The sequence below is a fragment of the Thunnus albacares genome, chromosome 11, assembly GCF_914725855.1.
Source record: "Thunnus albacares chromosome 11, fThuAlb1.1, whole genome shotgun sequence".
Classification (NCBI taxonomy): domain Eukaryota; kingdom Metazoa; phylum Chordata; class Actinopteri; order Scombriformes; family Scombridae; genus Thunnus; species Thunnus albacares.
Genome location: NC_058116.1, coordinates 3,488,348 through 3,510,928, shown reverse-complemented (window position 1 = coordinate 3,510,928; position 22,581 = coordinate 3,488,348). Strand labels below are relative to the sequence as shown.

Here is a 22,581-nt window from a genome sequence, read left to right as displayed (position 1 = left end):
AGTGATGTACGGTCCTCTCCTCCTCCTAATAAAGCAGAAAGGGGAGACCAAATGATGTTAAATCACCTCCAACGCCTCCTTCTCACGCAGAGCCAAGCCTCCACATTCGGCCGTTAAAGTAGCCACTGCAGAATGGGGGGGCTGTTTCCAAGAAGCTCATTTAAAGAACATTCGGGTATTATGGTAGTTGCGCAGCGCAGAGCTTGAGAGAGCCATTTGCGTTTTATTCAATCTACTTAACCAGCTGACGGAGGTTGTAAAGGTTGGCAGCCGCACTGAGTGGAAGCAATATTGATGACAGCATCGTAAATAAAACTGCTGATAGCACGGAAATATTGATGGGGACACAAGTACCTCTGAATGTGAAGCAAGGTAACATAACCTTGCTGGTCCTCCTGCAGCTTACAGAGATGTAAGTCACACAGAGAGTAATATAAAGGAGCAAACCACTTCCCTTTCATTTTCACACTAAAACTTAAAGTTTACACTGTGCCTATTGAATCATATATTCCCATAAGTCTGTGGGCTCACTTTAAGCCATCTGACATTTGGTACAAAAACACACTGTTGTAGTTTCTTCAATAAATGCTCCTTGACTTATATTTGACCCACTACCATGACAGGTTTCTGTTACGATACGGACAACCCCCACTCTCCTTGTGGCAGGGTTAATGCACCTAACACACACACTGAGAGAAGCCATTTGCACTCACATTAGATTTGCAGATCTTGGGTGGTAACAAGTTGTTCGACGTGAATCATTTATACACCCCAGGGCTTCGTTTCTACAACACAGTTTGAGCGTATGCTTGTATATGGGCCTGCATGTGAAGCATGGAAATTTAAAAGTGCTTAGACAACAAAAAGGGAACATGGGTATTAAAGTTTTAAAAAATGAAAGAATGATAAAATAATTGCAAATAGGTTTCAGGCCACGCATTCGCCACACACTCCGGCAGACTTTTAAGCAATTTCCTTGTCCCTGTGTTTGTTTGATGCCTTTTCCTGCAATGTCACTGAAACACAAACATACCTACAAGTGCATTGCAGCCACTGTGTTCCATTAAGTGACAATTTCTTTCAAAGACAGGTTAGTATACGAAGGTTAGAAAAGTTTTCTTTCCTCTTTGCCCTCAAAACTCACACATTACCACAACAGACATCAACAGATTAAAGGAACATTTTAATCATACTGGGTCTACAAGAACAAAGAAAACTCAAACATTTTACATAGCAGTGTGTTTACACTGTTACAGCATTGTAGGTAGTGACCCCTAATGACTTGTTTTAATGCTACACACCACTGCAGAGATAGATGGGGTAATGAATGGACTACTAATTTTTCAACATCTCTCTTTCCTTCCAGCCTCAGGGCATTATTACTTCCAGTACTAATTTAGTTCCACCCCTCCACCGCCTCTCAAAACCAATAACTCAAATGTTCTGTGCAGTAATCAGTTGGAATGAGTCATGGTGCAACTCTGTACCAGCTGAGGAGTGAACTTGGTCTGTTTTGTGGAGAAGAGTGCATAAAACCAGATTTTTTTTTTCTCTCATCCATGGGTGCTCCTGTGAGATCAGCACTGCATGTGGGCGTTGAAGCCAGGAATGCGTAGAATTACAGTCTAGCTGTGCACAGTTTTGCTCTGCATCCCAGTTGTGAAATCAGTCAATCCAGAAAATAGCTGCAAGCTTTTAGGTTTCAAGCATCATAGGAAGTTTTGGCAAAAACTTTCATCTCTGCTCCCCTGCTCCCGTCCCCAGTAAAGCCCTCCCTGAGCCTGTGGCGCTTGCGGCGGAGGCACACCAAGGCTCTACTGTGTTTACCCCAAACACGACAAACAGGTGCTGTTAAAGGGTGTCTCTCCATGTTTATGCTCTGCTCTCGTTGCCTGCTGGTGAAGGGATCAGGCAGTTTACAGGTTTATAGCACTTTCACAGGAACAGACTGAACGCTGCAGTGAAGTCACTGCACAGTGCACATAAAGATGTGTTGTTTCCTGGTACAATTATTGTGTAGATAGCTAAATAACACATTTTGTGTCAATTTCTGCAAATAATGTGTTGCATGTTGCATCCTCTTCAACATATCCAAGTGTGTTACATTATTGGCCAATCACATTGCGTCTCTGCTGTTGGTTGGTTTATCCCTGCGCCTCATGCAAAGACAATAGGCTCACTCAAGATGAGTGATGTCAGTGATGTCAACTTGCTCTGACATCATGCACACGTGGGCAACGATAACCTGATGAAATCAAGGCGCCACAGTTTTTAGAGCCATGAGGAGCCAAGATAGCACCACTGTACGGCACTTTTTTGTGCACTCGAGGATCTTTTTTCATTTAAATTTGTTTGCCCAAGGCCAATAAAAATGTAAATAGTTTTTCTAACGTTAAAGGGAAATGTCATTTTTTTCAATCTGGGCCCTATTTTCCCATCTTTTTGTGTCAAAGTGACTAATTTGGTTTTGAAATTGGTCCTGTATTGAGTGACAGCACTTCAGCCAGCGGCAGCAAAATGGGCTGTAATGTAATCTGATAGGGCAATAGCACCCTGTCAATGTACGTCCACTAAAAGTCCTTGTTTTTGCCACTGATGGGCTCATATTGTTTTTATAAGTGTTTGACAACATTATGGAAAAGACCCTACAGAGAAATAAAACATTTTTCTTTACCTTTCACTTGATCCAGTCAGTATGTTATTGTGTCTAACCAAGTCTCACTAAATCGTTCTGATGTTGAGCTGTTGTCGAAATCAGCTAAATATTCAGCCATGACAGAGTTGGAGAGAGGAATGCTAGGAGGAATTGGAGTGTTGGAGTAAAGACAGCATAGTTTAGTGTCACAAAAAAGATTTTCAAAGTCATGGCTGAATATTTAGCTGATTATTTAGCTGTCTTCCTGCAACAACTCAACTCTTGCAAGATTTCAAAATAAGACTTCTCCTTAAGAAGTGGACCAATTTCAAAAATTGTTGTCACTTAGACACAAAAAGATGGGAAAATAGGGTCCAGGTTGAAAAAAAACAGTTTCCCTTTAAGAACAACGGTTTGAGGTTTGTTTATGAACTTTTGACCCATTTTTGACTTTTTCCCATGAGTTCCTCCTGTCAGACTTTGCCTATGATGAGCTAAAGCTGTTGCTAAAGCTAACTGAAGTGGAAGGGGCAGTGGAAAATCTTGAATGAGTTCATGACTATGCCAAACAACTGTGGCTATTGAAGAGGTCCAAAAGTCTCGTAGCAATAGCCCACAGAAAAAAAACAGATTGCTGCTAGGATCTCTCCAATGCTGTCCTGCTTGCTGCAATTAATAAGATTTCTGAGTCTCATTGCTGCTCCATGGATAAACTGGAATCCATAGAGAAGACCATTTTCCAAAACCTGGAGGATATCCAAACACTCACTACTACCGTGCAAGCTGCACAGAAGAAGGTAGGGGAGATGTCATCAAGAGTGAATCCCATGGAGCTCCAAATTAATACTTTGTCTGCTGAAAATAAGAAGTTGCTGGAAAACATGAACAACGTGGATGCATATTCTAGGTGCTGGAACTTGAAGATCTCCGGGGTTCCCAAGTGTGAGGTTGAAAATGTTAAAATGACTGTGATTGACCAAAGATCAAGTCTGGGCAGACGCTAAAAATTCAGAAGTTATATATAATATGAACATATTATATATGTTCATATAATAATATGAACATTAGCTATGTGATTATTTAATTCTAGTAAGCATTATGAGCTGAAATGATGTAAAAAATTAAACTTAAGCTGAGACTGGAGACTCTGGGTCCTATTTTTGTGATGGTTTGGCATTTTCATGGTCTTTGGACTTGACCTGCTTGACCTCTTTGGACTTTGACCTGATTTTCCTGTCAGTGTGCAGACATAAACACAGGTTCCATGTTGCTGCAAATGTGGAATCACGGCAGGTCTACATCATGAACTCCTAGCCAAATCCTGCAAGAAAGCAGTGGTTCTTCTTGCACTGGAGGTATATTACTATTGATAGTCTAAAAGTGCCTCAATGGATGCACCCTACAGAAAGTCTCAGTTGCCAAACAGCAGGATGGATCAAGCTGCAGCCTTTTTGTGCTGATGGAAAGTAGTGTTTTTAAAAGCACATATTTTAATGTTGCCTTGTTATTAAGAGTCTATTTTGTCTGTTTGTGGGTTAAAGCCACACAAGGGTATGGAACTGTCCCTTGTGATATAATTTTGTACATAAACAAACTAAACTTACATATCTTGTCTCCTCCCTTTTTTAAGACTGTAGTGGCAGATTTATGCTTTCTTAGGTATGAACAGAATTTACATACATATTATCAAAATTTCAAAGGTGAATTTTATGACCTGAACTTGACTTTATATATTGGTTCTTGTGACATACATGATTAAGTAACAATTCCAAGGCTCAGCACAGATATGCATGTTATATGCTAGCAGCCCATGGCCAAAGTGTGAATGTATTGCTCCTTTGCCATGTTCAGGCAAAAAATGACCCCTAGGTAGAACTAGGGGAGTCACATAATGTTTGCCAGAGAATGATTGCTTGAAAACTCACCACCTCTTCAGTATTTCACTTTAAAAGTTATCAAAGAGTAACAAGAAGTGTTAAATGACTTCACAGGGTTTACATGGCTTCTGCAAACAAAAAGCTGACAAGAAAGGGAAAGAACTGCTAATAAGAGCTCTATACCTGCTAGTTTTGCAGGCGGACATAACACTAATGTTAGCTATGCTAATGTAGCTAGTGCTATTTCAGACGGCACTACTGGTAAAGAGAGCGAAATGACAGGTGATATTGCAAGGATTTATGAACTTCTTCAGAAAACATCTGAACAACAAGAAAGCAAGCTGAATAATATCTAGAGAGTAACAGATTCCATTGATGGTAAACTCACCAAGCTGAGTAGCCGGAGGAATGATATTGAGGTTCATCTGTCTGAATTTCTTGGGGATGTCGATAGAGCTTCAAAAGCCAATCCACCTGCCACCCTTGCTGAAATGGATGTATTCCTGCAATACCAAGACAAGGAATGGATCCTGAGAGCTGCCGGTCGACTGAGAATGTCACCTGGGAAGGCCATCATATTATGATTTTGCCGGACTACTCCCATATCATGGACGAAAAGCTATGTCAGTTTAATCAATGCAAGTGTCTGCTCCATGAGCACCACATTAAGTTCGCTCTGCATTCCCTGCAACACTAAAGATGGACAGAAGACCTTTGACGACCCCAAACAAGCACTTCCCTACATAAATACACTATAAATGAGAGCCCCTAACTGGATACCCCCTTACTCCCCCTCTTTGGACTTGCTGATGGACAGTATTGGACGGGTGACTGTTTCTTGACTTGTACTGGGTGATTTCGCCTTATCCCCATGAAGAGCAATTTAGGATGGTCCCCATTCCTGGTTTGTCATGGACTATGTTTATTCACAGACTTCTTCCTTCTATAGAGATTTATGCTATATAATTTTGGGCCAAAGGCTGCAGCAGGATGGCCCTATTTGGAAAGACATTAGACCTAATGTTAGTCTATTTCCACATTGCACTGCTTTGTCAGTTTCTTAGGATATTTTACAGCATATGGGTAATATATGGGCCCTCGTTTGCTCTTCCTGTACCAACTGCTAACTATGTTCTGAATAGTTTTAGAAGGTAGAGGATGAGAAGGGAGAGGGGAAAAGGCAGGAAAGAAAGGAGGAAGACAAATAAAGGGGGGAGGAACAGGGGGGTGGGGGGGAGTCCAAGTTTAACACTGTTTGTCCACATGTTAACAGTTTCTCTTTGTTCTTATTTTGTTATATACTGGGTGGTACTGGGTTGGATAGCAGTTTTTTCTGTGTTTTATGGACCAGTGTGGTTTTTGGTTTGGTTTTAACATCCTTTTGATATGGAGTTAAAGTGGGATGATTATTTCCTTTCATCACCTATTTATTTTCTTGGAGTTTCATTCTTGTAGTGTTTCTTTTCTTAATCTATTATTTTTTCACTACTTCGGTGCTGCCATATTATTTAGCAAGGGGATTCTAGGCTTATAATTTTTATGCTGTATGCTGACAGTAATAAGGGGCTTTGCCTGATTTCGTGGAATGTAAAGGGATTGAATAATCCAGCCAAAAGACAAAAAATGTTTGTCTTTCCTTAAATCAAAAAAATGTGATGTGGCATTCCTGCAAGAAACACATCTGGCAGTAGCAGATAAAAAGTTAGGCACAAAGAGGAGCAGAGGAGTAGCAATTAATTAATTTTAGTGAAGCTCTGCGTAACCAAATTAACTTATATAAAAAAACAAGTATGCATCTTTTAGAAAAAAGGCCAGAATGGCCAGATATCTGGGGCTTGAGGGGCAGATTCAAATAGCGGAGTGTACTGTCAAGCAGGATATGTCCTCAGTCAATCTTATGGTCCTCACCCACCTGAAGTATGAACTTAATTCCATACTGACCCAGAGAGCAGAGTTTGCCTTATTTAGAGCAAAGCATAAACATTTTTGGGGAAGGGGATAAGGCAGGCAAGATGTTAGCATGGTACATCAGACAGCAAGAAAATGTGAGTATTATACTAGGGGTCATGGACGAAGGTGGCATTCTACAGTCCAGCTCTACCTCAATTAATAAAGAATTTAGAGCCTACTATAAAAACCTATACAAATCAGAACTGCAGGGAGACTCTTAGGAGATTTCTTCATTTCTCACCAGTTTGACCCTCCCCTCCTTGTCTGAAGAGCAGTGTGAGCTGCTAGATATGCCTGTTACAATAGAGGAACTTTAGAAACCATTAGAAATTTGTGAAGTGGGCGTGCTCCAGGCTTAGACAGCTTTACAGCCGAGTTTTATGAGGCCTACGTTGATGAAATCTCTCCAGTGTTGTTGAGTGTATACAACGAAGCAATGGAGCAGGGCACCCTACCACCCACTCTGAATGAGGCTCTAATCTCTCTTATTCTTAAAAAGGGTAAACTGGCTTCTGACTGTAAAAGTTATAGACCCATTTTCCTTCTCAGAAAGACCAAAAGATGTTTTAGAAAATCTTGGCTAATTGGCTTGATAAAATTATTATAAGCATAATACATCATCTCAATCAAGTCAGTTTACTCGCTTAAGAAGCTTTGCAGACAATATCAGACGCCCTCTCGTTGTTATGTGGTTTTCTCAGAGTGAGAACTGTCCTCTGGCAGCAATATCATTCATCACGGAGAAGGCGTTTGATAGAGTCGAGTGGCGCTATTTATTCCTTGTTCTTGAATAATATGGATTTAGCCAAAAATTCATTAGATGGATTTGACTTCTAGATGCTAACTCCAAAGCATCAGTTCTTACTAATGGTATCATCTCCCATAATTTTGACTCACGTAGAGGTACTGCACATGATGATCCTCTGTCCCCCCTCCTTTTTCTTTAGCCCTTGAACCTCTAGCCACCGCCATCCTTCAGGCTCACAATTTTCCAGAGATACATATAGGAGAGACAGTTGATAAAATCATGCTGTATGCATTATATTCTGATTTTTATCTTGCAGCATAGGATATGGGGTCAATGGACAAAGTCTGAAGTTCTCCCTTTGACAACTTACTGCCCTGGAACACTGTTTCAGGTGGGTAAGTTCCAATGGCCTTGGATAAGTTCAAGAATGACATGAAAAGGTGAAACCCTCTATTCTTATCTCTATGGGGGAAAAGCCAAAATTTTCAATTAATTGTCTCCTACAAGCCCTCAGAGTTAAGAAGAAGTAAGAAGAAGTAAATGTAGATGGATGCAAATAGGATTGGGATGTGGGACGTTACAGCTGACTTCCTGGCTTGTTAGCTTAGTTTGTTAACTAGCTAACTAGCCATCTAATGAATTAACCTTGGGTTAGCCTTCGATTAAGACGCCATAGTTAGTAAATCAGCATGCACCAAAGTCAAAATATAATGGAAAAGTGGTAGAATTTAGGGTGTTAATACTTTTGAAAAAAGGTGTCTGTGTGAGGTTGGAAAATAAAGGTCCACCACGTTAGTTAGCTAATGTTACGCAATGTTAATGTTGAACTTGCCATACGGGCAATGTAACGTTAATGTAACATTGATGCTAGACTTGGCTAGGTATGTTAAAAAGTGGCAAACTGTGTGAAATTACAATAAGGTGTGTGAAACTTAAAAATATTGATGTCACATTTCAGCATGGTTCCAGAAATAATGTTAACCTTGATGTTGCAATATGTTATTGGTTGAGCTGGAGCTGGTTATAGAAGCTATATGGTATATATATTTGACGGCCCAGGAACCCAAACTTTATTATTTTTATTTTTCAATATTATCACTAAAACAGGTATTTTAAGATTATTACACTCCAGAAACCAACTAATTATGGTCGACTGTACCCTGAGACGTTGACATATAACATTACACCTGCATTTCAGGAGGGATTGTGCAAAGTAGCTTAATGTTTATTAATACAGACTATACTGAAAGTATTTTTTTTAATTATTGATGTGTCGTTATATGTGACTTCAGTGAAAACTAAGCTTCTATGTTGCATCCAGATTTTTTTACGTTGTTGTCCTTTACACTCACAGAACTAAATTGATGTCAATCGTGTGTTACATAAGTGAATATAGCATGAAAAAACTATGCATTTTACGGTCATGTGAATAATCTTCAAAAATAAGTGTAGGAATAGGCCTGTAACAAGAATAGACAATGCAACAGATAGAATATGACTTTGATGTCCACCACCCTTTTTATTTTTTATTTTTTGCTAAGAAATCTGTGAAGGAGGTAACCTAACACATATATTACTTTACATATCTATTTGTCTGTGTTAAGTTTTCCTCTTGGTGATCCAGACAGGCTGGACCAGTGGATACTGAACATGAGAAGACAGAACTGGACTCCTAACAAGACTTCTTGTCTGTGCAGTGAACACTATGAGAGTCTGACTCCAGAGTACAGAGACCTTTTTTCATATATTACAAAGAATCAAGCAACTTATTGGTTTAAATCGATGAAGCATTGGCTTTAATATATTAATATACATTACTAAATACTTGATTAGGGCATGTCTTGCTCTGTGCCATCACTGTTAAGGTGAAATTACTGACACACCAGTGAAGTTTAGTGTTCCCCTGATGCAAAAGGCTATATGAAGAGTTTACCAATTAAGCAACATGACAACACTTTTTTTGCCAACTTTCAAATTTCTGTGCATTTAATGCAAATACCCTTTATTGTAGAGTGAGAATTGCTACAATTTTTCCCCACATACTGTCTGTGAAAAATTTGTGGGAAAAATTATTCTCCAAGCGAGACAGCTGAACATAGCATGATTATACGGTGGTAGTAGGCTTTGAGAGCAGATAATATTCTTTTAATAGCAAAAATACTTTTAATAATAATAATAATACATGCAGTTCATCCACATAATAATGTGGGTGAATGTTGTACATACTCCAATTGTTTTTAGTAATACACTGTTAAATTTAAAACCACATTCAAATACAAAGGTGAATATCCAAAGAACTTAAACACACAAAACTCTTTTATGAATAACAGCCACTTACTCTGCAATAATGCCATATTTTTTATGTTTCTTGTAATTTTTATAAGGGGTCACTGAGTGGTTTGATGAGTATGAAAATGATGTGAATCATATGCTATGACCTTCACAGTCACCAGATCTCAACCCAGTTGAACACTTATGAGAGATTTTGGACCGGCGTGTTAGACAGCACTCTCCACCACTATCATCAAAACACCAAATGAGGGACTATCTTTTAGAAGAATGGTGTTCATCCCTCCAGTAGAGCTCCAGAGACTTGTAAAATCCATGCCAAGGCTCACTGAAGCTATTCTGGTGGCACTTGGTGGCCCAACACCTTACTAGGACACTTTGTTGTTGTTGGTTTTCCTTTAATACATGTGTGTCAGAATGTGGCCAACACCTTTTTTTGTAGTTTTCAGACTTAGAACATGGAAAATGGCAAGTACTGAGCCTAACTCTCTTTGGACAACATTGTAAATATTGAGCCTGCATATCTGAGATATACTCAACTGTTAGATATTAATTTAGAGCCTGCATATACAGAGAAGTACATACTGGTGGCACTTGTATACAGAGAACCCCACCAATTGCCAGGATGATTTTAAGTTGGAGTCTGCATGAATGGGGCCCAATTGACCAGGAAATACTCTTAAAAATCATAGAATGCTGAGATGCTACATCAAGACAAAACATGCAAATATAACATACTAAGTTGTACATAGAACCTTTACATATGGACCTTAAATCACACAGATATTGCTGCTTAATGTCAGGGGCTTGCCCTTGTCAAATAAAGACTAAGCATATGAAAGACTGTTCAATATCTCTTAGAGTCTGCATAAACGGGGCCCGAGGTGATATTGATCTGTTAACTATGTATCATGTGAAATACATATGCAATCTCCATGGTCAATGTTTATGTGGATAGTTTCTGGAATTGTGTGTCAAAGTTAAGAAACAGTTCACTGCATGTTTAAAAAGAGCACAAAAAATCTGTAAAATAAAAAGCGTTAAAAAGAGTATTTTTCTGATTCTCTCATTTACTTCAGTTGCAAACATCAAAAAGGTAACATCCATGGTTAGTTTGATTTTATGTTATGGATACTTAAGTTATTGAAGTGTGTTACACAGTAATTTAGTATTGTAGGTTATGTTATAGATATCTGAATTGAACAAAAAGTGGCTTTGAATCCAATTTTAATTCAAATTGTTTCTTAGGTGAATTTTTTAGTCTGATTGCTGTTTTCATTGGGGCTGGGTGGAATAACTGTTATATTATTATATATTAATATATGCAATATTGTGATGGGACAGTAGATATCTCTGATTTTGGATCAATAATATGATATGGCATAATTCTTTACCTAGTTTGAGAGGCTGTGTGAAAAATAAAGCATTCTGCACACAGAATAGTTTTGAAGCACCCTAAGAGTTATCATTTATCTGTGATGTTGCGACCACTGAGAAGGCCTTGTGGGTATTTACACAGGTATTGTGATCCTTTATATAGTGAGGCCAAAAAACCTCCATGCAATCGGCTGATAGAATGCACCTATTTTTCACAGGTGCATTCAATCAGCTGATTATGTTTGTTTTTGAAATATAAGCCTCACAATGCCTGTATCTGGGTATTTGCCTGAGGAAGACCTTCTCAGAGTTTGCAATGTGGCAAATAAATTATACCTTCTAGGAGGCTTCAAAACTATTCAGTATGCAGGTAATTCTTTGTTTTTCACTTTGAGCCCTTTTAGCCAGCACCTGACCCACTGATTTGTTTGGATGTGCACACATTCTTCTGTGTTTAAACTAGACTCCTATCGGAGGAGCAAACAAAAGGCACTCCCCAAAACCTTCTCAGGCTCTAGTGCTGGGTGTAAGGCTCCTTAGTTATCTTCAAGTGGATTTGTATTGTATGATTTGCTTGTCCTTTCAATTGACAGTCAGATTTGGATGTGAAATCTAACATTTTCAGTCAGTAATAAAGAGAAAAGGAGTGCAAATATAAATAGAATTTATTGAAATTTGAACCAGAAGTTATCATAGATTAACAATATATAAATAAATATGTAACATGTAAAAGTAAACACATTTAGTCAAATAAAAACAGACCAGGCCAGCATGGGCCCAGAGAGTCCATGGGGTGGTAGGGGGAAAAGGGGATAAGGGTGGGATTGTAGGGATGAGGAAGAGCAGAGGTGGTAAAAGTGTTATGATTACAGATGTTCTTTTTTACCCACCATAATGAATATAAAAAATAAATTCAACATTAGCCATGACAGTCTGGGCTATGTTTAGGCTTAACAAAATTCAAAAGTAGTGACACTGCCAACTGTAAGCAGTTCACTGTTTGGAGGTGGTCTTTAAAGGGAATTAGCCAATGTACTAGCTAATTGCCTTAACACACTCACACAGAGTGGTTGAGGCCTTAAGGCTGATATAGACTTCCACATAGGCGCTTTATCTGTGGTGGTTTCGGGGGGTTGAGCATTTATAGTTCCATGAGACATTTTTGCTAATCTCTCCTCCAGCCTGCAGTGCTGCATCACCCTATGCACAGTTACATTTTGGTAGTACATAGGTGTACATAGGCTCCACTGGTAGGCTCCTTGGCCTATGCTGGGTTCGGCAAGACTTCTGATGGCATTTTCACATTCAAGTATAAATTAAACTCTCTACTTTTTTAAGATTACAATCTGTATGTCAATATCAGTGGAATTCCTTTTTAGACTGTTATGGGATCTCTCTTAACCTGGTTTCCTCAGAAAGCAGAGGTTGCATTGTCTAACACAGACATCTGATGTCAGCTCCTTGATTTTTGCCTATCATCTCAAATGTGATTTACTATTTGTGAAGGACATTCAATATTTGGAATGTTTTAGGGTTGAAACCAGTGTTCAAGAAGTTTGTTGTGTGTTTTTCTTTTCTCAAACATAGGACCAGTATCCCCTCCCTTTTTAACAGCAATTAGGGATCTTTGAGGACCCATCAGCAGACCCATCAGCCACAGCTAGTGTGCATCAGCCGTCTGACCAGCCAAGCACACCAGTTCGTCATTGTTGCCCAAAGTGACAAGATCACCATTCCACTGCACAGCCTAACCTGTGCCTTGGATAAGTTGTTCAAGTTTTACTGGGTATGCAATGTTGCTTATCCTACTACAGTATCTATGACTTGCCAGTGTCAAAGACTGCAAGACGATCCAAAGTGTTAGAGCTCATTGGCAAGCTTCAGGCTTTGGCCTAAATCAACTCAGCATGTATCATTACCCTATATGTAAACAGCCAGTTACTGTTGAGATCAGGAAACTGCTACATGTAGTGCATTCTCTATCTGACAGTCAGGATTATACCGTTATCTGCAGTCAAAATAGCTGCCAGCAGACTAACCATAATCTGAATTCCTACTCAAGGCATCATTCCAGAGAACATAGATCTGGGGACACTTATACAAGCAATTTGTCTAATCAGACTTTGGATGACAATACAACCACCATCTGTGAAGAAACTGATGTAATACAGGACACTGCAACATAAGATGAGGATATTGATGTAGAGACCGACTTGTCTTCACCTAAATCCAAAGGTCCCGCACTAAGCTATATAACTACTTTTGTCACAAAAATGTACTCTGCTTCAAATACAACTTTAAGTGATGTACAAAGGAGTGTAACATGCGCTAAAGAACTATTGGACAGGACAGCAGATAGCCTTCAAGCATCCATCACTTCATTGCTGAGAACTTTGTCAGTACCACAAGTCAATAAGGATGTTGTCTCATTAAAGACTTTGAAAGTACTCCAAATGTATTTGATGATTTGGACAACCCCTATAAAATGACTAAATATTTTAAAGATAAATATTCTCTTGTGAAGCCAACAGAAATCTTCCTAGGCCACAGAGCTGACACCACAAGAACAAGTGCATTAGCCAATCACTAACAGCTAATACTTTTCAGTATATTTTCCTACTTGAGACACTAAAATTTATATTCTGTGATGAGAAAATGCAGACCTTTTATTTGCAATCTCACAAGAGTACAGATGAAAAGATGCATGATTACTGTGATGGTGCTCACTTTGCCAGGCATGACATAAAATAAAAGACATCCAAATGCCCTACAGATTCAGCTATACTTTGATGATCGGGAAACCATAAATCCTCTGGGGTTGAAAATAAAGATTCATAAAATGGGGGCTGTGTATTTCTCCTTATGAAACCTACAATTCAGGCTTGGTAAATATCCATCTCTGCCTTCTGTTCAATTCCATTGACAGAGAAACATATGTTTTTGGGTTTTGTTTTTTTGTTTTTTTTTTTTGGTTTTCATGATGTCCTTGAGGATGTTGCATCTTCAGAGGTAAAACTACTACTTCAACACTATATTTATGTGGAGAAACTATTGTTCCTGGAACAGTTAAATAAAAGAATAGTCAGCTTTGATTATGGGTATTCAAATTAGAAAAACAAACCCAGTGCCATCCTCAATTTGAGGACATCTGAGACTGCTATTAGATAGACCACAGTGCAAATGTGGTGTGTCATACAAACCTTACCTTTCCCTCTTGGAGACCTGGTGAATCCAGTGAGCCTACACTGGCAATTATTTCTATTGCTACATGAAATATGCAGCATCATTTTTGCACCTGTTGTAACCACAGGACTTGCTGAATTTGAAACAGCTCATTATAGACCATAACAGAATGTTCAAAGAACTCTATCCAGAGAGAACCCTCATCCCTAAACACCATTTTACGATACATTATCCTAGGGCTACATGATATATCATTTCAGCATCAACATCGTGATGTGCCCATGTGCAATAGTCACATTGCAGAAAGCACGGTGTCAAGTAAGGCAAATTAACTCAAAAACGCCAGGCTACAACTTTTTTGCTGCAAAGTTCTTATTTTCCATCTGATATTCCAATAGTCTGTCCAATATTACATAATTTAGTCCAATTTAAGGGTTTTTGGAGTTTGATCAGTTCCCAAGGTGCTCTGGTGAAGGGGTCATCAATTTATCAAACAACCAAGGTAGGCAGTGTTCATTTTCAGATTGTGGTGTTTGATAAACTGATCAAGTGCACCCCTTCACCAGAGGACATTGTATGTATGTAAAGCCCCTTTCATACACACACTGCAACCCTGAAATTTATTTGGACATTACCCAGAGGAGCTGTATGTATGAATGCAAATGGCCAAATCAGACTTTACCCTGCCAGCTCCCTATTACAAAATCTGTGTAATTTCCAATTGAGCCCATGTGTGAATACAGCAGTGAATTCTCTGGAGAATTCACAGCGAGCGAGTGGGCTACAACTGCTCACTGCCATAAAGGCAACAAAATCTGGTCAAAATTCATCTTTGACTTCCAGCACTCAACTCCCAAACTATTTCCTGATGCCTGAAAAAATATATATTAAATTAATATCATAAATGTGCAACAACTAGTCGACTAATGGTTTGAACTAACGCCTACTAGTCGACTAGGAAAATCTTTGGCCAGGGGCAGCCCCACTTGATTGTATTAAATCTAACTGTAGGAGGGTGGAAAATCCTTTACAGAGGCTGTAATCACTGCATTACAATAATCTTACTGCATTATAATGATGCTCAGTTCTTGTTGAGGCCTATATCAGCGGGATGCTGATTCAACTCTGGAGAGGATGTCTGCACTGACATTTACAAGATCCAGAAAATATATTTTACCAATTGATGCAATGTTTCAACCTACATGGTATTCATCATCCTTGTCGACAAAAAGTAGGCTTTTTTTTAATGACGGCTCTACCTACAATTAGGAAATCATTTGGTACAAAAAAAACACATTATCCCCCAAACAATTTACTGTGCACATAAGAAAACACATAATGCCCTAAAGAAATGACTGCAGCTCAGAGAACATTTCAGTGTTTTTAAATTAAATAAGAATAAAAAACACTTCATTAATCCCGTGGGAAATTTAAGTGTCACAAAAGCAACAACCAGCACACATCACACACAACAATAGAATAAAATAAACTAAATATTTAAATAGTGTAATACAAAAGGTTGTTATTATACATTGTGCAGTAATTATATAGGTAATTTATAATAAAATGAGAGTAATGAGAAAAAATAAAATAAAAAGTTATTAAACATTGTGCAGAACGATCATAGTTATATAGTGCAGCTCTTAACCAGTTATCAGTTATTGTGAGAAGGGGTAAAGCATAGGGCAGAAAGCATCAGCCTGATTGCGGCAGAGAGGGGAGGAGTTGGGAAGTTTGATGGCCACCGGCAGAAAAGACCTTCTGTATTGCTTGTTGGAACATTCGGGGGAGATCAGTCCGTTGCTGAAGGTGCTCTTCTGTTTGACAAGCCCATCGTGGAGGGGATGGGAGGTGTTGTTTAAAATGCTCACCAGCTTGGTTAGCATCCTCCTCTCTGCCATCGCCGCCAGAGAAGTCCAGCTCAATTCCACCTCCTATGTTGGAGCTGGCTTTCCTAACAAGCTTGTTCAGTCTGTTAGCATCCCCAGTTTTCATACCACACCCCCAGCACACCACTGCATAGAAAATGGCATTTGATACCACTGACTGATAGAGCGTCTGCAGCATCACAGGCCTGTAGTCATTTAAGACCCTGGGGTGCGCCTTCTTGGGCACAGGGACCAGGCATGATGTTTTCCATAGTGTGAAGACCCTTCCAAGTCCCAGGCTCAGATTGTTGTGGGTGTTTTGGAAGACTCCACAGAGCTGTTCAGCACATCCTTAAGCACCTCCATGCTCACACCACCAGTCTTTCCAGTCGTATTTTCACTCAGTTGTGTGTGTTGTGTGTGTTTCAGTTGTGATGGTTGGGAGGAGTGGTGAGGGGAGAGGGGCAGTTCCAGATACAGGGACATGAGAAGGGCTGGAGGGGGGCTGCATGGTGATTTGGGAGGTGTGAATGGTTGAGGGGCTGGTGGGTTGGTGGAAAAGGGCTCCAGTGTCAAACCTATTGAAAAACAGGTTTAATTCATTGGCCCTGGCCATGCTGTCCTCTCTCATACGGCTGCTGGTCTGATTGTAGCCGGTGATTCTTCTCATGCTGTCCCACACGTTCCTTGTGTTGTTCTGTTGCAGCCTGTTCTCCATCCTCCTCCCAAAAGGCATCCTTGCCCTCCTTGATCTTAGTTCTAAGTGTTTTCTGGACCCTCTTGATCTCCTCCCCTGATTTGAAGGCCTTCTTTTTGTCATTTAGAGGGGCTTTTTTATCTCTAGTAATAAAGGGTTTGTTATTTGGGAAACTCTGTACTGTGTGGGTAGTGATGATATTGTTTACATGGAAATTAATGTAACCCATAATGCAGTGTGTGAGCTCATCGATGTCCTCACTGTGTGGCTCGGTCAGAACCTCCCAGTCTGGAGCCTCAAAACAGCCCCTCAGAGCCTCATTTGCATCATGCAACCATCTCCTGAATGTCCTGGTGGTTGTAGGTTGCAGATGGACTAGAGGCTTCTAGAGGGGTGAGAGGTGGACCAGGTTGTGATCCAACCTGCCAAGTAGGGGGCAGGCAGTGGAGCTGTATGCATCCTTAATGTTAGCATACAGTAAATCCAGGGTTTTATTATCTCTGGTTGGGCAGTCAACAAACTGGGTGAAATTTGTCATGGTGGAGGAGAGAGTCACGTGGTTGAAGTCCCCAGATATCATAATGAAAGCACTGGGGTGTTGTCACTGGAGCTTCGCTGTGACGGAGTGGATGATGTCACATGATGCGGTTGCGTCGACCGATGGCAGAACAGCCATCATTATAGCATGTGAGAATTCCCTTAGCAAATAATAGGGAGATAGGCCCACTGCTGAAAGTTCATTGTCTGGGCTGCAGACTCCATCCTTGACAGTAATATGCTCTAGATTACACCATCTGTTGTTAATGAGAATGGCAAGTCCCCTTCTTTTATTCTTAACGTTCTTCTTTCGGTCTCTGTCTGCCTGTATTGTCTGGAAGCCAGTGACGGTGTAGTTGTAGTCCGGGATATCTTTATGGACCCATGTCTCCGTAAAACACATATTACTGCTCTCCTGAAATTCCTTCTGACCCCTCATCAGTGCTGTTAGTTCATCCATCTTACTCACCAGCAATTTCATTTTTCCTGTAATGCTGGAAGGGAGATATGGCTTGTTTCCCCTCTCCTCAATTCACCCGTAATACGTCAGTGGTATTCCTCAAAATGTACTCTGCACAATCAAAAAATTGTGTAGGGTACATTCTTTATGAGACTAAAAGAAGAAAAATGCTAAAAAAAAGATGCTTAAAACTAAAATAAATAGACAAACAATACAAATAGGTCGAAGAGCTTGCGACGGGCTGCCACCTGAGACGGCGCCGGAAGTATTATTGAGTATTATTTATTATTAAATTTCAGTGTGTAAACAACCTCTCCTTTTTCTTTGTATGCTGTTATTTTCCTGTACCTGTATCCACCTGGGATTGGATATGCACACTATTCACCTACTTTGCTCTTAACAGGGGGATATAAATGGAAGCAACTTAAAAAATAATGTAGTTCAGCAACACCTGAACTTATGTCCTCAGAAATGGAATTAATGCTCTGACAATGACGGTAAAAAAACAGAACATTATAACCTTCACAAAGGTAAATGTCAGCATTAGGTTTAGGCATTGTATATGTGTCACCCTATCCTTTACATCTCTAAAAGCACTGTGCTAAGAACAATGCCATATGCAACCAAATGTGTTTCATTCAGTGTTGGCACCAAAGGAAATGACCAATGTTGCCAGATGGGAAATTTTCAAGAATCATACAAAAGGCTTAAAATTATTGTATTTTGATGAAAATTATTGTATGCAAGTCATAAAAAAGAGAGCAAATAGGCATAAATGTGTAATTTCAGAAAACAGAGACAAATGACTTTTTGACACTGCCTCCAAATCTAGCCACATTGCTTTAAAAAAATTATTGACGTAGTTCTACGGTGCATGGAAGGGGGCAGTCGTTCAGGACTCACTCAAATAAAAATGTCCCAACACTGAAAACAAAAGCATAGCTGTTCAATAAACTAAAGGCTGTAATAGTAAAGTAAATAACACAAATTGTAGCCTGTTCAGCATCTACAGGGAAATTAAATAACATGCTTACCTTATCAGCTCAAGTTTCTCATAGCCTATGATTGTGCAATCTTCAAATACGCTACTCTAACTGGATGTAGCAGTTTGCTATTGTGCAAACTCTCACAGGAGAATGACGGCCATGCTCATGAGTGGCTGGAAAGACGTCACGCGAGAAGAGATTCGTAAACACAGACGTAAGATCCATATTTTACTATCCTGATCGTGTCCATGGAGGATGAAGCCTATTAACTATTGGATGGATTGCCATTTTTTGGTACAAACAGAAACATTCATGTGCTGCTCAGGGTGGATTGTGATAACTTTGGTAATCTGCTGACTTTTCATCTAGTGTCAACATCAGGTCCAAATTTCAGTTTGTTCATTACTTTGGTTTATTCAAATGCCTGCAAAACTAATGACATTCCCATCAGCGTCAACTGTACTTTGTGTTTATTGCTAGGCTACTTTGCAAATGTTAGCATTTGCCCAGAGCCCATTTGTTTCTACTGAAGACATAAATCTTTAAAAACAAGTCACAAACAATTTTTTTAAAGACTCAGTAATTTCCTAAAACAACCAGGCACTGTAGTTTTTGGAAAACGTTACTCAAACACGTGTAAATAAATAGTGAATTTCTGGGGGACTATTTTGAGATGCAGAACAGACTTTTGGTGTACTTGTGACTGACTCAAACTACTGTGTTGTTTGTTGTTTTACATTGTTTTTTGTAATGAAGGAACATGTCATACAGTGTAGTGTGGCTCATTGATTTGTTTTTAAAAGTTTTTAGACAAACTTTTAGCTCTATGGCACAGAGAGATATTAACTTCTCTGGCTACACGGACAATATGTTAGTATGATCGATCCAATTCTTTTTTATGGGATTTGATGACTATAAAATAAAAGTAAAATAAAGTAAAAACCTGCAGGGAGTGTTTTATGCTCAAGAGGCACAGCTCCTTTAATGCAGTGTAAAACCAATAAATGATGATGAACCAAGAGCTGCCCAGCACAACACAGCAAAACTTTCCTCATATTTTCAAGTTTTACATTGTAGATCACTGCTCTTTTTAAAAAAAAAAAAAAATTACATGCAGAACATATGTGAAATAACATGGAAACAGCTTTTACTAAGTGTCTGTAGTTTGACACTCAGGGTGGGGATGGATATCTCTGTTTTTAAGCTCATCTGAGAAGACAATATGTCACAGTTCATTGAGTCCTCCCCTCAGTGACACTTTGGTGTCGAGAGACTCGGGTCAAACAGATGTGATTCTCTTTTTTCAGTCCTTTTCTGTTAAAAACTTTTTTGTTAGCTTGTCTAGCAGTGTCAGAACAGTTAGGATCCAGAGCTCAAAGAGTTTAACAAAGACTTGGATTCTGTTCTGATAGAAAGTTAATTGAGCCTACTGTTCCCTCTGAGCCTTCATGGTGCTTCAATGTGCCTCCACAGGCTATGCTACTGAGGAACACTGTCTAAATGGCCATGAAAGGAAACATCCCTCACCATTCTGCCCTGAAACAAAAGCACCCTCACTCACCTTTGATGAGGAGGAAGGACAGGTGAAACAAATGCTGTTTTAAAGGATGAAACAGCTGTATATCATAGCAGAGGAGCCCACAGGAGTCCTCAGACGGTTCAGACTTCTTTTTAAAAGCCCATCTACATTAGCTGAGGATGGCGTCTGTAGAGGAGCTGAGCTGTGATTTAAATAGGCAGCCTGCTGGATCAAAGCCTGTCTTGCTGTTCTTCTGGCTACAGCCTTTCCGCTTGCATGGTTATCATAATTGCTCTTGCTCAGAGGACATGCTGCTTCCGTCAGGGCCATGTCCTCCTGCATTAGAGCTGAGGCGCCTCAGCCAAGCAGAACCTGGCTTTGCAGGTAGACACGTTTTTTTTTTTCTCTCCACAGAACATCTCAGGAAGTTTGACACTTCTAGTTTTTAGGAATAATACGAAGGTACTTCATCAGTGACAGTTTCATGGCTTATCTGCTTCACTCAGGCCAGCTCATATTTGACCTTCTAAAATGTTTCATTGACCTTTAAAATCACATTTTACTTAAAGTCACACTCCCCCTGAAATCTTTTGAATATCAAATAGCTCTGTAGGCTTGAATGTGGTTTCTGAATGGATAGAGAATAGATCAATAATGGCAGAAAGAAATATCAAAACATTCACAGAAACTTATACGCCATCCAGAAACTTTTACTGCTCAACCATATTTAGCCCAGTTTTAACATTGCCTGGATATTTATTGACATGCAAACTACCAAAACTATTCCTACAAGTTTATTGTCATCTATTGAGGAAAAAAATGTATATAAAACACATAACATATATGCTAAAATCTAACACATAGTATACTTAGTAGTATACATGGTATCTTACTGGTTTGCAGTTGCTATGGTTACCTTGTACACTAAGTTGTGGCAGTGGTTAAACTGTGTTGGAGTATATATGCTATAATGAGCCTGCACACCTGTTGTCATGTATGGGAGGGAGTGCTTGTTGCTTGTATGTTTATTGTGTGCATAAACGTAGCTGATGCTTTCATGCAGAACAACTTGAAATTAATGAGCATGTAAGGGTTCGATATGTTGCTCAAGACATATGGCTGTCACATAATAACTGTTACAGCCCATGAAACTGTGACCAAAACGCTCTGTTAGTGTTAGCAGTAACTCAGTATGCAGTGTGCTTGCAGGCGTGTGTGTGTGTGTGTGTGTCTTCCTTTACATTAGTGTGTCTTGTGTTTTTTTATAAATACTGGTGAAGCATTTATAACTTAATATATTTTGTGTTTTCCCACAGGAGAGGCAAAATACCTCAAATTCACCTGTGATGAATTGGCAAATTAGCAGCCAGCTGTCAAATGCCGGTAGCTTGGGCTTTTGCAGCCCATCTCTCCTAATCAAGAGCACCTAGCCCTTTTTAATATGTTGAAGATAAAGTAACAGGCACTGTGATAGCAGTTCTGCTAAATGAGCCATTTGAAAGCGCGGCTCATTTTTCATAATCCTGGAGAAGTCAATTAAGGGACTTGTGGTGCCCGGGGAGGCCCAAGGAGACATTGAGGTGCAATGCAAAGGAAAGAGACACAAAGTGAGTTTTAGTCACAGGAGGAAGAAAAACAAGCAGAGCCACAATGGAAAAACAGCAGGGAAATGTAAGAAGCAGCATCTAAACCAAGAAAACAATAGACGGGGTATAAAAATGTCACACACAGTGACAGCAACATTCAGTTTTCTACAGCCAGCCAGCCAGCTGCTTTCATAGCCTTTGACAGGAACAGCAGCAAAAGCCACAATACCCAAATTGCTTGTGGGTATAAGAAAACTATTGTTTCACTTTGTGTGGCTCCGTCCGCTCCCCAGAGACCCCAGAGAGCTGCAATACCACGTCCTGCTCTGACAATGAGCAATGAGGAGACGTTGGAGTTGAACTCCTGCTGAAAAGCTGTTAATACACATTTAGCGTTGTGTCTGTGAACTGTGGGAAATGTATGCATCATTACCTTATTTCTCTGTGATAAAAAAAAAAACACAGCCACCCCTTCTGTCCCGCACTTGTCGGGGAATTTGGGAGTATTTGCTTACATTGAGGCCTCATTGTAAAAAGAAAAGCATTTTCTCCTTAATAACATCCTTCTGTGTGAGTAAAACGGCTCCTCTTTTTGTAGTAATTTTCACATCAGATAAAACTGGATTTAATCAGATTTTCTACTGTGGGTTAGTGGCTCCTGCAGCTTCTCGCTGTCTCTGACATGAATTTAAAACTTCGACAAGTGAAGATTTGCTCTGGTTCAGCTGAAGATCTGATTGGTTTATCCTTCAAAAGTACTCGTGGATCATATTTGAATGTGTTTTCTGTTTCTGCAGCTCACAGTTTTGTGTGGAATAAATCAACAATAAAGGCTGCTGTGTATACGGATATTCTTACAGAATGACAAT

General features: G+C 39.6%; 1 long non-coding RNA gene across 1 annotated transcript; it reads left to right on the top strand.

Moving 5' to 3' along the window:
• Positions 1-11,160: 11,160 nt before the first annotated feature.
• LOC122992626 lies at positions 11,161-13,323 on the top strand. Its single transcript, XR_006406083.1, has 2 exons — positions 11,161-11,246; positions 12,464-13,323. It is a non-coding gene; the product is annotated as an uncharacterized LOC122992626 (long non-coding RNA).
• The last annotated feature ends 9,258 nt before the right edge of the window (positions 13,324-22,581 follow it).